At 49.2% G+C, this 18,107-nt stretch overlaps 1 protein-coding gene across 9 annotated transcripts in view; it reads left to right on the top strand.

Annotated features, from left to right (window-relative positions):
• The window catches only part of PPFIBP2 (PPFIA binding protein 2), a 161,860-nt gene continuing 143,753 nt past the window's right edge, over positions 1-18,107 (top strand). For 3 of the 9 annotated variants that reach the window (XM_043904032.1, XM_043904057.1, XM_043904023.1), the window contains exon 1: positions 1-354. The gene's annotated coding sequence lies outside the window, so the exon portion shown is untranslated. The remainder of the gene's footprint in view (positions 355-18,107) is intronic. The other 6 variants (XM_043904094.1, XM_043904067.1, XM_043904049.1 and 3 more) reach the window with 4 other exon arrangements.

Genomic DNA, 18,107 nt, shown 5'->3' with positions numbered 1-18,107 from the left:
GGGCGGGGTTGGCGAGTCAGGTCGCTAAGGAACTAGAACTCTTGGCGGTTGGGTCCCTGCGGGCTGCCACGGAGCCTAGAGGGAGGGGGCGTGGCAGTGGGGGCGGTCCCGGGGGAAGGTGGGGCGGTCTGGGAGCTGGCGCTCCGGGACGAGCCTCCCGAGTCTCCCGTGGGTCCCCGCCCCCGTCACGTGGGCTCCGGACGCGGCCGCTGCCGGTCGGTCCGCTGGTTGGTCGGTTAGTTGGTCGGTGGGTCAGTAGCCTGCTGCTCGTTTCTCGGCTCTCATGTTCGGAGGTGGGGGGACAAGTGAAAGGCCCGCACACCTGAGCTGTCCGGAGAGGAGCCCCGCACTCAGGTCAGTGGGTTCTCCCCACGCCCCCCGGGCCCACTGCGCAGGCTGAACTGGGAGCCCCCGCTGGGGAATTGCCTTAGGAACCGAGATCCCCGAGTGTGTCCCAGACGTGAGGGCGCGGACCCTCCTCCCCTTCTCTTGCCAGATTGGGAGAATATAACTCCTGGGGATTTGCTTCGCGTCTCCTCCCAGTCCTGTCCGGAGTCTACGGAGTGTCCGCACCCCTACAGGTGCCGGGATGGCCTGGAGATGCGCAGGGTGGCCGGTCATCCCAGTTGTGTGTAGTGTGTCAGAGCTCTGCTCAGTCTGTTGGAGCGGCGGCGTAGTCTAGAGATAGCCCAAGGTGGTCGGGAAGCTTACGGTCCGTTTTGCCCAAGCAGATCGGTGTTCCACAGAGCGTGCGTCCAGCTGCAACGCCTTAGCTGAAATCAACTGTGTACTGTAATTAGAAAAATGCAACATGCTTTTCCAAACCTCAAGCCACTGCGTCCCAATATACGGCAAGACGGGGATGGTTCTGTTTGAAAGAGGGTTCATCTCCTTCATGACATCCTGACTCCAGACCTTCAGTTGTTCCTCAGATGAAAATAAGATTATATATTTAAAGACTAGGGCTTCCAAAATGTGCATAAGATCAAAACAGGCACTCTAGCCAGCATTTAGTCCTCTTAAAAACAAATCCAGAGTATTTTTACTTTTAGAGCAGCTGGATGTTTAGTACAGATATGTCTCCCTTTGTATATTTTTGTTCACTTCCTGTCTCATATCTCTTTCTCCCAGTTCCTTAATCAATTATACTACAAATCTGCAATGTTACCAAATTTTATGTTGCATTCTATGAAGTTTAATGCCCAACAACGGCAGTTGGCTGTACACAAAGTTCATCTTCTGCGTGTTCAGTCTTTGATTGTTATTTGTACTACATGAAAAAAATACTTGATTTAGAGGTTGTTTCTTTTTTACTTGAGGCTTAGGTAGTCTGTATGTAATCTGCTTAAATTCATATTTAGATGACTTTGAAGTGGGAGATGAGGGGGACTGGTGAACTTTTACTACACTCATTCATAATTTTTACTTAATACATTATTGTTAGTATCACTTGAGATTCAGTGATGTGCCAGTTATTAGCGTATTGCTACTACAGAGATAAACAGCATCATGGTCTCTTTACTGGTTCAGCTATGTGCTACAGGTGCCTGACAAATAGAATGAAATAAATACTATGAAGGAGGTAAGAGCAATGCATTGTGGGAATTTATCTTTCATCTGACTTCGTAAAACCTGGGATAATTTCAGGAAGGGGGTGACACGTGCATGGTCCTGTTGTGTGACATGTGCATGGACCTCGAAGGATTTCTCCAGGCAGAGGTAGGTAGAGTGTGACCTGCCCTGTGAGAACTGTGTAGGCAGGCAAGCACTTCATAGCCTGAGAAGTGGCAAGTGGCCCAGCTTGGCTCCAGTGATAAGTGAGAGACAATAAAGCTGGTGATGAGGAAGAAACCTGTTCCCAGCAGGCCATGAAGGCCAGGTGGAGAAGTCTGGGCTTTGAAATCATGAGCCTCCATAATGGCTTTTAAGCAGGAGATTGATTGATGGTTCTCTGAATTTAAAGTCTGGGACCTTGCCCCTTGACCCTTTCAGCCTCCCTAACCTCTAGCCCAGTGGAGAAAATCCAGTAAATATTTGTGGAATGAATGATCTGGCAACACTTGGTAGCAGTGCTTTTCAACTTTTAACAAGCTTAAGAGTCACCTGGGGATCTTGTTCAAATGTAAATTCTGATTCCTAGGTCGGGGTGGAACCTGACATTCTGCATTTCTCAGAAGTTCTCAGCAGTGCAGCCCCTTCATTTATCTATAGCAAGGATTGGAAAAAAAAAAAAAAAAACAGTTTGCAAACCTGGCTGAGCCTCAGAATTGCCTAGGGAGTTTTTAAATTACTCAGATTAAGTAGGTCTGGCATGTTTTTACCAAATTCCTCTGTGATTCTGATGAAGGCCAAGTAGAAACTGCTTGGTAAGAGACCCTGGGGTTGGAGAAGCCCAGTGGAAGATCAATTAAGATAGAAGTGACTAGGGCCTGTGCTGGACCCCAGAGAGGATACAGGTAGGAGAAACTAGAGAGAATCTATGGGCTAGGGGGCCAGATGGAGAAGTGAGGAGGGAGGAACAGTCCTGAAAGAATTGCGCTTTGGACAAGGAATGGCGTAGCCTTTAGACTGTCAGATTTGTGGTAATATTTGGAAGCTGTTTTTCACTTGGCTATCAAAAACATTTCCTTCCTGATACATAGATTTGTTCATGACACTTCTGCTTGAAATCTTCTGGTGGATCCCCTTTTGCAAAACATGGGGAGGAATAGCTAATATGAACAGCACCGTTGAGGCATTTAAACATTGAGGCAATAAACTTAAAGGTTTATTAAGTTCCCAGATTGAGCACCCTCATTCAAGAAGTATCACTCAGGAAAAAAAAAAAAAAAAAAAGATGTCACACTGTCATCACTTGGTGTGGGCACAGCTAGGCTGAAACTCTTGGCAGCTTTGTATTTTCCTGAGTCACTATTTTTCCTGCTTCCTCCTTCCTCAGAGCAGTTACACTTGTTTTCCTAGCATCATTCTTTGGTTTCAACACTTGATGACACCTCTGTGTCTCAGTTTTTGCAGAATCCACTGCTGGTCCCAGAAGGGTGGGCTGTATCCTTTATAGACTTTGAAAGCCAGGTCTTGCAGATCTTCATGAGGGCCATTCTTCTCTCTCACGCAGTGAATACTCTGCTAGGAGATGCCATCTTAGAGCGTCTGTTTACCTTTAGACCTAGATCTCCTCAAGGCTTTGAGAGTTCCAGGGTGCTGCTCACTCTCAGCTTTATCTTCGGGAAATTTATGATTTCTATTTAGTGCTTCTGGGTAATCCTTACTATGGTGCTTCCTGATAATTCTTACTTCGATTTCCTCTCAGTCACAAATACATTTATGCACATGAGAACCCAGCTTTCACTGTGCACAGTGCTTTTAGTCATCATGTTACATGTTGTGTAGTGACCTTGGCTTCTGTAACACACTTGTAGATGGAAGGTATAGACAAAATGGGATAGGCTTGCCTCTGAAAGGTCTAAAGTATACCATCCTTGTTTGGCATTCAGAGTTCCACAGAGGCTGGCAATAATTAGACTCATCAGCTGCATCTCCACTGTTCCCCAAGCGGAGTAGCTTAAAAATGTCTACATTTTGTGCCTCTCTGCCTTTACATACACTATTTTCTCTTCCTGGGAAGTCCTTTTGTCTCTGCTCTTCAAGATGCGTGAACTCTTGCTAATCCTTCAGGAGGTAGATCAAAGTCTTGAAACACCTCTCCCTCCCCAACCCCCAAGTCATTTTTGCTATAGCATCCGGTACAGATCTCTGCTTTGGTACTTAATGCACATCATTTGCATGTCTCTGTCCACACTCTCTCCAAACTCTGAGCTGCCCTGGGGCTGCATCAGCCCTTATGTTCCACCCAACACTCAGCAGATATTGAGGAAGAGTTTGTGGCAGACAAGGGCCTTGAGCTGGCTGGTGTTGCAGTGTTGATCTCAGTAAAAGGGGAAAAAGGCAGGTGGTTTTGTGCTGGAGATAAGGCAAGGAACAAGAGTAGAACCTGAAAGACTAGGACAAGCCTGATGAGTGACCTGCAGAGCTGTAGTCATGGGGTAGGATGGGGAGGGGACTCTGGGAGAAGTGAGGCTGGAGTCTCAGGCTGGGGAGAGATCCTGGAAGGTCTTGAAAGCTGAAGTTAAAGAATTTAAATGTAATGTCGATGACCTTGAGACTAGGTGAAGGCTGTGCTTTCAGGAGGATTCCAGGCTAAGAAGGGTAGGTTGGAGAGACAGGGAGGGGTTTATGAGAATGTACTGTTGGAATAACCCATTGCGGTACTTTAGGACCTAAATCAAGTCAACGGGTGGAGAGGAGGGAACAGAGGTGAATGAGCTTGCCAAGAAATCCTGCAGGATTTGGTAACTGATTGGATTTGAGGGAGAGAGAAAAGAGTCAAACTGGACACTGACATTTTGTGCTAGTTTGCTGGGAGAAGAATGAAGCAATTGTTAGCAGCAAGAGAGCATGGAGGAGCTCCTTGGAAGGGGGAAGGGAGATGAGGATGGTTGACTCCCTTTGGAGTTAGGAGGGAGCCTTGGGTAGTTTCTCGCATGCACCCTATATTTTTACCTGTGAGGATGATGACATCCAAAGAAACCTACCCAGGGTCACCCAGCTGCTGGTGGCAAAAATCAGGCCTTCTGGCCCTCTGGCCCTGGGTTCTGTCCTATGTAGCTCAGTGGGTTTGAACAGATGAGCGCTATCGGAAAGTCCAGATGGACACTCCATTAGGCAATGAAAAATGAGAAAGAGACCAGGTTTGGGGCAAATTCAGCTTGCAGAACAGCTAAGGCTGGAGACTTAAAGGTCAAAGACTCAGAGGGAAGTGTCTGTAGCAGCTAAAGCCACTGCGGGTGTGAAGGCTCATGAGATCTTTCTGTTTTGTGGTGATGGGAAGTAGGGAGTGCTTTGTGGTATCAGCACTCTTATACTTGTGCTTAATGCAAGTACATGGGTATTAAATGGTTTTTCTGGGAATGCAAGCATCAGTTCCATGGAAAGATGTATTCCAAGGACCCAAATATCCCCCACCTTGCCCCCTCCTTATCACCAGCAAGTTTTAGGGACACATCCAAACAGTTATGAGAAGTTGCCTGTGTAGTATTGGAGTGAGGGTGGTGGAGACACCTATCTGGGGAAGGCAGTCAACCTTGAGAACCTTTTATAAGCAAAGACCTGTGTGTAGGGCCAGTATCAGGGATTTAGATGGTTGAGTGAGGGACAGAGCTGTCCGATAAGGAGGGAGGGCCTTGTCTAGAATCTGCACTGCTGCCAAGAGACTCAGTGGCCCTGAAGTTGGATTTCCTCCCCTCCTTACCTTTCCCTTCCACACCTCTCTACCTGGCCAGGCTCCCCAGCCTTTCAGGGTGAGTCCTACCTTTGCCGTGACACAGTGGTTACCTCGATTTGCTAAGGCAGGGCTGGGTTAACACGTGTGAAGCCTTTAGATGATTTCCTGGCATATGATAATTGCCCAATAAAAACAAAGACACAAGAAATGCTGGGATTCAACTTTCAGTCAAACTTGCAAGACTGTTGGTTCTTTTAAGTTATGTAGCTGGGTCTGACAAGTTTCTATTTCACCTTGTTTTGAGTGTGTTTGTATTTTACTGAGACCAAAGTGTGTGCATGAGCCTGCTCACCCATGCTAAAGTATCAGTGACAGCCCTAGATTGCAGACTGGATATTTGAGTTGTCCCTGTCTCTGAAACAGCTTATTCAGAGTCAAGTGGGTGGCAGGCCTACTAACAAACCTCCAGGAAGAGGTTGTCAACCCAGGTGAGGCTATGGGGAACTGATCCTGTCACAGCCACTCCCTCACTCTCAGGGCCATACTCTTGAGCACCTCTGTTTCCCCCAGGATGAGGATAGGTGTAGGCAATGAAGTGACCCAAATCCCAGGATTGCTCTGCTGGTTCAGGGACACCAGTGCCTGCTGGTCACTAGGCATTTTTGGTGGGCATAGTCAGAAGCCCCGCCCAGACCCCCAGCTAAAGACATAAACGCACAGTGCCTTATGAGCATGGTTGGAAGAGCCCACTCAGTTGTGGCTGGGAAGGGAGCACTCTGACAAGGAGGATCATTCCTTTGACTGCACTGGGGTGACCTGAGAGGTCTTCTGAGCAAACGTTTCCAACCTGCTGCTGATAGAAAGGTCCAGAGAGTCCACCAGAAGGAACTCCTTGGGTTGACAGTATGAGTATGTATGTGAGAGAGAGGGAGAGAGAGAGAGAGTTGTGTAGGAACCAGGGGATCTTCTGTAGGGACTAAGGGAGCAGAGAAGGGCAGAGCCACAGCTCAGGTTTGGAAGACCAAAAACAGGTTACTTTTGTTCCTTGCATGGACACGTGACAACTCCTCTCTTCAGGGCAACTGTTTCCTTCCCGCAACAGGCTGTGTTTCCCCAAATCAGAGGTTTCTGCATGAACAGCTAGCTTGACACTGAACTGCTTCCTGGATGAAACAGAGCTGTGTGTAGACTGGCCTCAGAAAGCTGCCTCCAGAGGGAAGGCAGAGAGGAACTTCTGGCTTTGGTGGGTTTTACAAAGGGCTAGTCTCCTGAGGCGGGCAGTGTTATTCCCATTTATGCGAGGGGAACAGGTGCCAGGGAAGGAAAGTTTGTGTGTGTGTGTAAGTTTCCAGAATATTCAATTTAATTTATTGTCCAAACTGGGACACTTCTGAGAGTGAAAGGAGGAGGCAGATGCTGAGCTGGATGGGATCCTGGGATGACCGGACTGTCTCAGGCATCCTGGGATGTGTGGTCTCAAACTCCAAATTCAGTAAATAACTGGGAGAGGGGACAGGGGAGCAAGGGTTAGTGTAGGGAGGGGGCAGGGAGAAGTTAGAACTCAAATTCGGATGAGAAGGGAGAATTCTTTTAATTCGACATTTTACCAAAGCAAAGGAGTAGTTCTTGGCTCTGACACCTGACCTCAGCTCCTTGTCATGAGAAAGTTTTATTACATAAGCTCTTCCTGCAACCAGCCAAGACATCTGGTTCTTCAATGCAATGACGCTCTCCCGGTAACAGCAGGCACCACTGCCCTGCGTGGCCGGCTAGGTTTTCACTGTGTGGCTCACTGGAGCTGCACAAAGCCTCTGACAGATGTGTTGCCCTGCTGCTGGAGACGAGGAAACTGACTCCTCACCCATCCCCTCCAGACAAGGGTATGGCGGGCGGCGGGTGTCCGCCATCCTGGGGACTTGGCCTCCCTCATCTCTGAGGGCTCTGCCAGCTCAGACAGTCCTTCATTTAAATCCTGGCTCTTCTCAGACCTGCTGCTGTTCCTTTGAGCCAGTCTCTCCCTCTCTGAGCTTGAAATTCCTCTCCTGTTATATGGGAACAATAATAGGTCAATTTCATTTGGATGTTGTGAGATGATGATGCGTATTAAATATTGGCTACAAAAAAAAAATATTGGCTACAGTGTTTGGCTCATCATAAGTACTAAGAGGCATTATTAGCCTCCTTGGCTCAGGAAGCCTGGCAAATAGACTTTGTCAAGAGGAGTGGGTTCCATCACCCAGAAAGTTTATTATGAAAGTTCAGAGGGCAAGTATTATCATCTTGGCCTCCAGGTGTGACCCCTACAGTGGAGATGAGCAGGAGGTCCAGGAGGCAAGAGTTCATGGCAGGGTGAGCGGACAGGCTGATTGCTGATGGCCAGTCACCAACGTGCAGGACAAGGACAACAAACAGAGAGAGCTCAGAGCTCAAACCAGCTCGATGGGACATGGCGGGATAAAGGCAAAGTCCTGTCCTTAGGCTCCCAAAATCAATTTGTGCATTTTCTACCCAGCCTCATAAACAGCCCACAGAACTTGACTTAGCTTGGCTGCATTAATAGAAGTCCTGGCTTTAGACCTTGCTGGGGAGGGGGTCATCCTATTTTTCCCTGAAGTGGCCAAGGCAGGTCACACCTGGAGGTGGTTCCCTGGGCACCACACTTTGGGAGCAGTAGAGGAGAGCCCCTTACTGCATCAAAACTGGAATCCCTGTCTTGTAAGCCCTGTAAGGTCCTGGGACAGACAGGAAATACAAAGGTTGTGACTGTGAATTTCAGCTGCCATCTTCTGTGTTGCTCAGAGAGCAGGACTGAGGAGTCACAGTGGTGATGGTAGAAAGGATTACAGAAGAGGCATGTTTCAGTTTGACATGATGTAAGAAATTCCAAAGAACTCAAGCTTCTCTCTAGGGCCAGGTGACTGTTTTAGAGCATGTATTGGAATCTACCTGTAGAGGGTATTGTCCAGCCAGTATTGACTAGAGAGGAATTCGTAAAAATAACAGAGGAGGCAGGCTTTGTTGAAAGGTTGGAGGTCTTACTGAAAGTGCTGTAGGATCTGGAGGGATGAATGGTGTCTTCTGAGCAGAGAAGTAGTGACGTGCAGCCAATGTAGGTGGTGGGGAACCAAGGTGGAAGTCTGGGGAAGGGTGGCCGTGAAGCTGTGAAGAAGCTTCTCCATCCCAGGTCATAGGCTGAAGTCCCACCCAGTGCAGGAGCTGGGAGACTGGAAAGGCTCTGAGGATGTGCCTTTGTGGGCTGAACTTTTGAGGCCATGATCCCAGTGTGATTGCACTGCAGGTATTCCCTGCTGATGCCTTGGCCTGACAGCCTGACTGGGGCACAAAGGCTCTCACAGACTCACGGGCCCTTCCTTGAAGGTTTCGAGAACACAGAGTCCTGGTACCTGGAGGACCAGGGCCACATGGTCTGAGACACTGAGCTCACAGCATCCTAGAGGGAATGGCGGATGTGGAAGGGAGAGGTCCAGTAGGGCGGTGGGCACAACACTGGGAATTCCGACCGACTGTCTGCAGCCTGGGCCACAGAGCCAGCTCCCAGCCCTGAGAGGAGGCAGGGAAGGGCTGTGGGCAGCAGGGCCTTCTTCAAGTAGGCTGAGGTTTTGGGTGGGACATGTGGTGGATTGATGGAGAGTGCTGTGGTTACGCAACGTGGATGCCTGACGGACACACAGTCCCGTCCAGGGTGGCAGGGAGGGGAGCCTGGTAAGGCTGGTAGGAGGCCAAGGAAGCCCCCAGATGAGCATTGTCCCACTGGATCTAGGAAAACTCTTTTAGCTGCAAAAATGGAACATAATTCCTAAGTATCCTAGAGTCAATAGACTTGTGACCTCATTTATTATTTCAGTCATTTTTATGATTTTTTTTTTTAAATCATCTTCCATGTGGAGAGCTGTTATAGTGGGAACACAAGATGAGTAAGAATATGTCCCCTGCCTGGATGGAATTTAAGGAATGTACCCCCCACTCAAAGCAGACAGTAATAACCGCAGAGAAAGCATAATGGATGCTCAAGAGAAAAGAGAGGTTGGGGCACCTGACTTGCCAAGGAGAGGGCATTTGAGGTGTGTCTTGAAGGAAGATTGAACCAGAGACACCCCTTTCTTTGGAGGTAAAGGAGGGCATATCTAGCAGAGGGAAACGCAACATACAAAGAAAGGCATGGATAGTGAGTTAAGGGGCATGAGTGGAAAACAGCCAGTGGTTTGGTTTGGCTAGAGCTGGAGGAATGAGGGAGGTTAGTGAGGGGTTGGGGGACTGGGGACTGTCATTTCCTAAGTGTGCAACGTGCATCACGTGTGCTCACTTGCATCTCACAGGAGCCTGTCAGGGCTCTAGCTGAGGACACCAACTTAGGATAGTGACTTTCCCACAGTTCCCTGGCTGACGAGTGGCTGAAATAAGACTGATGCCCAATCTACCTGATCCTCAAACCCATGATCTTTCCACTGTATTGTGCCACCGCATTGAGAGTTCAGATTATTCAGAGTCTTAGGTTTATCAGGAAGATCAGCTCTTCATGTTGAGGCAGGAAGGTGGTCAGACAGCATTAGCCTGTGAGAAGCACTTGGCGGACAGCGCCAAGTTGCCGTGATGTATACTGGCCCCAACATAATATATGCACACGCTTGCATGCACATGCACATTTATAAATTAAATCTCTAAAATAGCAGGAGGTTGCACAGTTGTACATGGTGTCGCAGAAACTGATGTTTCCTGAGCACTATTGGCACTTGCTGATTTCCAAAATTCCTCTATTTTCTCTCCCACTCAAAATATAATCCAAGATAAGCCAGAATCTTTTCTAATTTGTACAAAAAATTTCTTGACTTCAGCTGCCTTATCCTTAGTAACAAGTTCCTTATACCCCACCTGTTAGGACCCCTATGGTGTCAGCTGTCAAGGGATGTTAAGCAAGATGGTGGGTTGGAAGAGTGGGGTGAGGGTGAGAGAGAAACCTGGGTGGTGGCCTCGGTGGAGGTGGGGAGGAGAGGCCGACCATTCTGGAAGCGTTTGCTGGGAGCCTGCCTGTGCAGGGGTGTGGAGTGGGCATGGGGATACCTGTGTGAAAGGAGCATCGTTCGCATTGTTCCCATAGTGTCATGTTCAGGGTCTGAGCAGGGGTGCTGCTGGTGGCTGCCTGCTGAAGTTGGGAGCTCTTTCTAGTCCTGTGGAGTCACCTGTCCTCACCGCTGATCAGTCAGGCTTACACAGGGCCGCTCCTGTCCACTCTGGCCTCCCTCCTGGAGCTGAGAACGCAGACTCAGCCCTGGCAGCCACACCCAGCCCTTTCCTCAGGGCAGTTCTGGGGTCCTTCAGGCTTCTAATCAGAAGGATTCCCTCAGCCCAGGGAGGAAGCCAGAGGAGACTGCTAAGAAGGCCGATGTGCTAAGGAGGGTGTATGTGGGCTGCAGTGTCTTGGGATCTCGTGTTAACAGGGCACTTAAGGGGTGACAGCGCTCTACCTTCTTGTCCCGTCTGCTCATCCTGAGCACTTGGGAGACTGTTAGGGGCTGCTCCAGGGTCACAAATCCAGGCCTCACATGTCATGATTACTTACATTTCAAAGAAAGGTTTACTTTTAATTTTTTTGGCCATACCATGCAGTTTGCAGGGTCTCAGTTCTCAGACCAGGGATTGAACCTGGGTCCCAGCGGTGAAAGCCTGGAATCCTAACCACTAGGCCACCAGGGAACTCTTGAAAGAGAATTTCAAATAAGCCTGGTTACAATCAAGCGAGGAACGACATTCCCAAGAGGATTCTACAGGCCACATGAAGCATGCGTCTCATTGCATCCCTGTTATACACGTGTATGGAAACCGTTCCTTAGTGACTTGGGAGTATTGCCTGTTTGACTCTAGGTGTCTGTGACAGTGCGATGTCCCCTGGAGCAATCGTGGGCCTCTCTGGGACACCAGTACAAGTTCTCTGTCTCCTTGCAAGGCCATCTCTGAGTTACTAAGGGCTTGCCTGACATCAGTGCCTGGGGCTGGGGACCTTCAGCTCCATAGATATGGTCAGGATTTGGTCCTTCCTCTTCTCAACCCCTGGAATTCAGCCTCCATGTTTGTGATCCCCCAAGTCCATCTCCCCAGCTGTGACTTCTCCGACAGGTGCCTGCCTCCAGATGACTCTTGAGCATCGTAAACTCTGCCTTTCCCCCTCCCTAAGCTGAGTGCTGGGTGGGACTGGCAGAATGGCTGAGGAAGGTGCCGAGGTGCCCTAAGAGTGAGCATGTCATCAACAGGAACCTTACCTTCTGAAGGCCCTGCTAGAGAGACCTAGAAAGCCCAGAGCATGTGCATTATGTTGTACCCAAGCGTCCCCCTAATTAATTGCAGGCTGGCCTCAGGAGATTTGGCAGTTTCTTAAAGTGAGTCAATGTTGCATATATATTTTTTCCTGATCCCATGATTTAGGCCCTGCTAAGGAGTCTTGGCTAACTGGAACAGTACAGTGGGGACATGGTCTCCAAGAGGGGCCAGGCTCTGAGCCAGGTGGTTGACTCTGCACCCCCTCCTAACCCTCTGACCAGCCCTGTGTGAGACAGATGGTAATACCTCCAGTACACAGTAACCTAGAGGTTCACCTGTGTTACCCAGGTCAGAAACTAGCCCAGCTCTAAGTAGTGGAGCCAGGATTTAAACCCAGGCCGGTCTGACTCCAAAGCCTGGACTCCGTTGCACTGTGCTCTGCTCCTTCAGGAGAAGGAGGAAGGGGCCACAGAGACCTGGAGCCCGGATTGGGCGGGCGCTGGGCCTCTGGTGTCAGGACTGCCTTCCCCTTCTGTGGCCACTTTACAACACACAGGCTTCCACGCCTTCCACTTTGAGATCAAGGAACTTTTCGGGTGTCTCCCATGGGGTAGTAATGGCCCTGCTTGATGGAAAAGAACGGTTGAGAAAGGTGGAAGAGAGGCCGCCCAGAGCTATAATAGGTGCTCCCACTCCCCTGCCATCAGACTGGCAGACTTCCAGGAGCCAGACCTCATGGATGCCCAGGGAGGCGACACCTCGTGCAGGGCAGTCCCCAGCCGGCTGGCCTGTGAGTGTGTGTGCAGATGGGGGATTCCTGGATCGCTTTTCTTAGGAAAGTCCCTGAGCCACTCCGGCCTAAGTGCCCTTAAGGGAGGGAAATGATCTGAGTGGCAAGTGTCTTGTGACTGGTGAGCTGTGGTTAAGGGGACTGGCTTAGCCCCTCCCTTCACCCATCAAACGCTGGATTGTTGAATCGCCTTGAAGAGAAGAGGGCTGGGCTCAGGGCTCATGGCTCCTTGAATGCAGCTTGACAGCTGGTCAAGCTGTGAGGTCTTTGGGTTTCCTACCTACAACATACCAATGGTCTCACTGAATGGTCTTCGTCCCCAGGCATGACTTGACTCAGAGCTGACTTACAAAGAGAGAAAGGACTGCTAGAAACTGTCCTTACCTGGATGTTATTTAAGGTCTGGAGATGCAAAGCCATCTCTCTTTGACTAAGAGGGAAGAGAAAACCAGTGGATGAGAACAGAAACCCATGACTCTGGAGAGGAGACTGCCTTCTTCCCATAGGTTTGCCCAGCATACATCCCAGATCAGATGGGGGAGTGTGTTATGTACCCAAGATCAGATGGGGGAGTGTGTCAGTTTGTTAGAGCTGCCTTAACAAAATAACCACAGACTAGGTGGGTTAAGCAAGAGAACTTTTTCTTCTCATGATTCTGGAAGCTAGGAGTCCGAGATCAAGGAGTTGGCAAGATTGGTCTCTTCCGAGGCCCCAAGCTTTGGCTTGTGAATGTCATCTTCTCCGTGTGTCTTCACGAGGTCTTCCCTCCGTATCCGTCTGTGTCCTTATAAGGACACCAGTCATATTGGATTAGGGCTCACCCTAATCATATCATTTTAACTTAATTACCCCTTTAGAGATCTTATTTCTAAATACAGTCACATTCTGAGATCCTAGGGGTTAGGACTTGAACATCTGAGTTTGGGAGAGGGGGACACAATCCAGGGTGTCCCCAATAACAGGGTGTTTCCCAGATTCTCAGTGAACAAGGCCAGGTGTCATGATGAGGGTTGGAGAGGCATCACTGCCAGTTCTGCCAAGGGACCAGAAGAGACAGGTAGACTCGGCCCAGCTAGTGGAGGAAGTGTGATTGGCTTCATCCAAAGGCTCAGCCCAGAACAGTCCAGGCCAAACTATTCCCCGTATGCTTGCTCTCTGGCAGCAGTGGGTTTTGATGGTGTCTTCACCCAATTTCCACGTCCCCTCAGACCTCCAGGGAAGACAGAGTTGCTAATCCTCCACTAACACTCTCTAGCTGGGCCTCCAGAGAGAGCCCCCTTCTCCACTGACCGAGGTAGGAGCCAGGCTGTTGCTGGTGCACATGTCCTGTCTTTAAGGAAATCTTTGGTTGTCTCCTACTGGTTTAAACTTTTTATATACAAAAGGAAAGCTATTGCATTGTTTCAAAACTAAACTCTTTAACACATGTTGAAATGAAGCTTCAAAATACAGAATAAATGTTGATTAATTCAATTAGTATTTACCAGGAGCCTGCCAACATTCTGGGGCCTGTGCTCCTCTCCAGGCAGCTTGGGAGGTTCGTAAGAGGTAGCTGGCTGAAGGCGAAAGTTAGGCATGAGGCCCTGAAACTCTAGATGATAGAGAAAACTTGCCAATTCAGATCTGTTTATTTCCTTGTTGCTTAGCACTCTCGAATAATAGAATCAAGAGAAATGCCTGGTTTTATCATCCATTAAGGGAAGTTACATCTTCTCCTATTGGTGCTTTGTGACTATAATTGCATTCATCAGTTCGCCCACGCCAACACCAATCATGGCCAGGTTCCTCTAATGGCAGAGCTGCTTTCGCCTCTGTGTATCAGACCACAAAGAGGGGGACTTCAGGTGTGGTGAAAGTAAGGAAGTGGATACTGGTTGTGGTTCTCTGAGAGGAGACAAGTGAATAGCACATCCTCCTTGCTCTCAAGCATCTTAATTTGGAAGGGGAGCCAGATATATTGAGAAATCATATAAATAGAGCTAGAAGGGAGATGATAAAGGAGAGTACAGCTGTGTCAGGAGCAGAGTGGAGGCAGTTAGCACCTTGGGGCCCTGGGGGAGGGGTGTCAGGAAGGGCTTCTTCAGGTTGGTGCATTTGTATAAAGACTTAAAATGGGTGAGTTTTGAATGTTCAGATGGAGAAAAGCGTCCCAAACAGAGGAGACAGAGAAACAGGAAAATCTTTCTGTATTGAGGGAGTAGGAAGTGACTGAGAGGTGGCTCAGTGGTAAAGAATCCTCCTGCCAATGCAGAAGATGCAGGTTTGATCCCTGGGTCTGGGAAGATCCCCTGGAGAAGGAAATGGCAACCCACTCCAGTATTCTTGCCAGGAAAATCCCATGGACAGAGGAGCTGGTTGGATGGACCACAGTCCATGGGGTCACAAAAGAGTCAGACATGATTGAGTGACTCAACAACAGCAAGTGATGGAGAGCATGGTGAGAAGTGCAGCTGGGGAAGTGGGTCTTTTCTGAGAACTTTGATGGCAGAGCTACAGCATGCAGCTTTGTTCTGAAACAGTGGAGAGCCATGAGGGTCTGAGAGCCAAGGAGGAATATCAGGAGCTTTGGGAAACTTACCCTCCCTTCTCTGGGAAAGATGGGTTGAAGAAGGTTGAACTAGAAGCAGGAAGTTGAGGGAAAGCAGCTTTGGAAATCCAGACAAGAGACAGTGAGGGTCTGGATGGTGGTGGGTGAGAGTTTGCTCCGACGTGAGGACTTTCAGGAAAGCTGAACAGTCCTGCAGAAGGAGCATTATCTGCATTGTCAGGAACTTAGGTTCATATCTCAGTTCTGTTGGTCCCCAGCAAGGGAAGGTAGAATCTGATGTCACTCTCTGGAAAAGTCCAGATCCCTAAGTGGTGGATTAAAGAAAACAAACTTGTGTTACTTTAAAGAAAGCCTCAAACATACATACAAGTGGAAGGAATAGTTTAATGAATCTGCTTACCCAAAACCCAGGGTCAACACTAACTTCTCACTGGCTCTGTTTTTTTATGGGGTGATCTTTGAGATAAAACTTTTGAAAGTATTCAAGCTGAGGCTGCATTGCAGCATGTCTCTGACTCTGTCTACCATCAGGCCCAGGTGGTGAAATGACTTGATGTCCATTTGTTCTTCCCGGGGCCTAAATTTGTGTGCACATGTGTGTGTGTGAGTGTCCATTTTCTCTGCCATGAGAGGAATTGAGAGGGTAGCTGTCTTTGAACAGTGTGTGCTGGGGCTGAGGAAACAGTCCCCACCTGCTCCCTACCACCAGAGGCTTCTGTCAGTGAGATAGAGTTCTGTCTGCTACGGGGACAGGTGGGTGTGGACCGGAGAGAGAACAGAGGTGAGGATGGAGTGGGAGGTCGGTGTGCTGGGTCAGACACCCTCCCTCATCTTCCTTTCATCGGAGCCTACTTGTGGCCTGGGGTCTGATTCACGCTGACCAGACTGACAGAGCTGGGCTATAAACCAGACACCGACAGACTTATTTGCTTTGGCCGATGTCATCCAGTGGCCACTATGAATGCCTGTTTTCCCAGACCGCCTTCCTGGCATGACCACAGCTGGGAAAGTGAATTACAAGGTCATCTGCAGGTGGCTCGGGAGCCAGGCTCCCAGAGAGAGGGCACCCTGTGGGTGGTGGCATGTCACCCCAGGCTGCCGTGGGGCTGCCTTGTAGTGATCACTGCTCATACCCCCAGAGATGGTGTATCTGTGCCACAGACCAACCCTGACCAGTCCTTCTGTGGGCACTGTGGCTTCATCCTTCACTGAAGGTGACCCTGGTTGTCAGGGTGGAGGTGTGTGTGGTAAGTGTACACTTAAATGCCCTCTGAGTTTGGCATTAATTGAAAAATAAGACCAAGAGTCAGACAACTAGAGACCAAGATATCAATTCCAGGGCTAATTAAGGTGTTTAGAGAATGTGGCTCATAGCACTCTCAGTGTATCTTTTTTTTTTTTAAGGTAAGTTTATTTATTTGTTAATTTTTGGCTGTGCTGAGTCTTTGTTGCTGTGTGGTGGCAGCGTGTGGGAGCTACTCTTCCTTGCGAAGTGCAGGCTCTAGGGCACACAGCTTTGAGTAGTTATGGCTCATGGGCTTAGTTGCTCACAGCGTGTGGGATCTTCCTGGACCACTTCCCTCTGGCAAGGCGGCCCTGGAAACAGAGGGAAGGATAAGGCTGGGCTGGACGGCTCAGTTCCCTCTTGCATTCCCCCCAACCAGATACTCAGTTGCCCTCAGTGAGAATGATCAGGAAAGAGAGACTGGCACGGTCCTCCCACTGGCTGTCCCCATGGCAACACGAAATGGAAACTGAATGAAGGTGTGAGCATGTGCTCTGGGTCTCTGCAAAAGTTCTCTTGCACAGGTAGTGGTGGGAATGCTATCTTAGAGGAAGGAGAATCATCTGGACCTTAAAAAATTAGTTCTGTTGGACAGACTGGAGAAAGGAGCTTTAGCTTGAGGGGACAACATGAAAGGGCATGGCAAAATGAGCGTGCTCACCTGTGGCTGGAGTATCAGGAATTCAGAAAGATGTAGTTGGAAGTGACCAGGCTTGGAGAGGAAGTGCTGCAGAATGATTAAGAATATGACCTTCCAGGGAACTCTCTGGCAGTCCAGTGGATAGGACTCTGTGCTTCCACCGGAGGGGACGCGGGTTCAATCCCTGGTTGGGGAACTAAGATCCTGCATGCCATACACCACAGCCAAAGAAAAAAAAAGAAAATGACCTTGAGATCAGACTGCCTGGGTTCACATCCCATGTCATCTGCTCCCTGGTTGTGTGATTCGACCATGGTGGTTAGTGTCTCCAAGCTTCAGTTTCCTTGTCTATAAAATTTGGATAGTAACAGTTCTGACTATTGAGATAAAAAGTACCATATACATGCTTAACTCAAAGCAGGGTGAGTGCTCAACAAATGGCAGCCATTATTATTACTGTCCTAAGGAAATGGCAACCCACTCCAGTACTCTTGCCTGGAAAATCCCATGGATGGAAGAACCTGGTAGGCTACAGTCTGTGGGGTCGCAAAGAGTCGGACACAACTGAGCAACTTCACCTTACCTTACCTTATGTCTAGGATAATTTGGGATCAGGCTTGGATGCCAGACTCCTGAGCTTGAACTGCCATGGGAGAGGCCAGGTACTGCTCGGGTGAGAGGGGGCCCTCCAGTGTCTAGTTCTAAATACCTGAACCCCAGCTGGGCCAGCTGGAGTGGAAAGGTTGAGACGGAGAAGTGCACCCTTCAGAGAGCGAGGCCCAGGGACGTGGCCTCTGTTTGAAGGTGCGGGAGGTGGAGGGGAGAACCCCAAGAAGTTCAGGGTATGCAGTTCCAGGAGTCTCGGAGCTCTCAAGCAGGGGCAGGACCATGCTGAGCGTTTCCAATCATGCTGAATCTCGGGGAATGCTAAGATGTAGCCAGAAAGTTGGTGAGTATTTGGGTATTTGGGTCTGGAGCTTATGGGAACGTTCTAGTGTTACATGAGTTATAACCATGGAGATGGAATATGGTCTGTCCAGGGGGAAACCATAGAAGGAAACAAGAATCAGCCCCCCACTGCCCACCGCCTCCCTCCCCGGGAAGTGAGTGTAGTTGAAGTGCAGGACATTCAGTGAGGGAAGGACCCCAAGAACAGTTGTTCCCAAATGCCAAAGGAGGAGAGTCCCTGGGGTTTGCCAAGGAAGGTGATCCCAGCCGATGCTGACTGATCTCTGGTCTCATTTAACCTTCACAACCACCTTTGAGGAAGTATTTTTATTTTTCTCATCT

Source organism: Cervus elaphus, chromosome 1 (assembly GCF_910594005.1).
Source record: "Cervus elaphus chromosome 1, mCerEla1.1, whole genome shotgun sequence".
NCBI classification, from domain to species: domain Eukaryota; kingdom Metazoa; phylum Chordata; class Mammalia; order Artiodactyla; family Cervidae; genus Cervus; species Cervus elaphus.
Note: the sequence above shows the minus strand (reverse complement) of the source record. Positions and strands in the feature narration are given on the sequence as shown.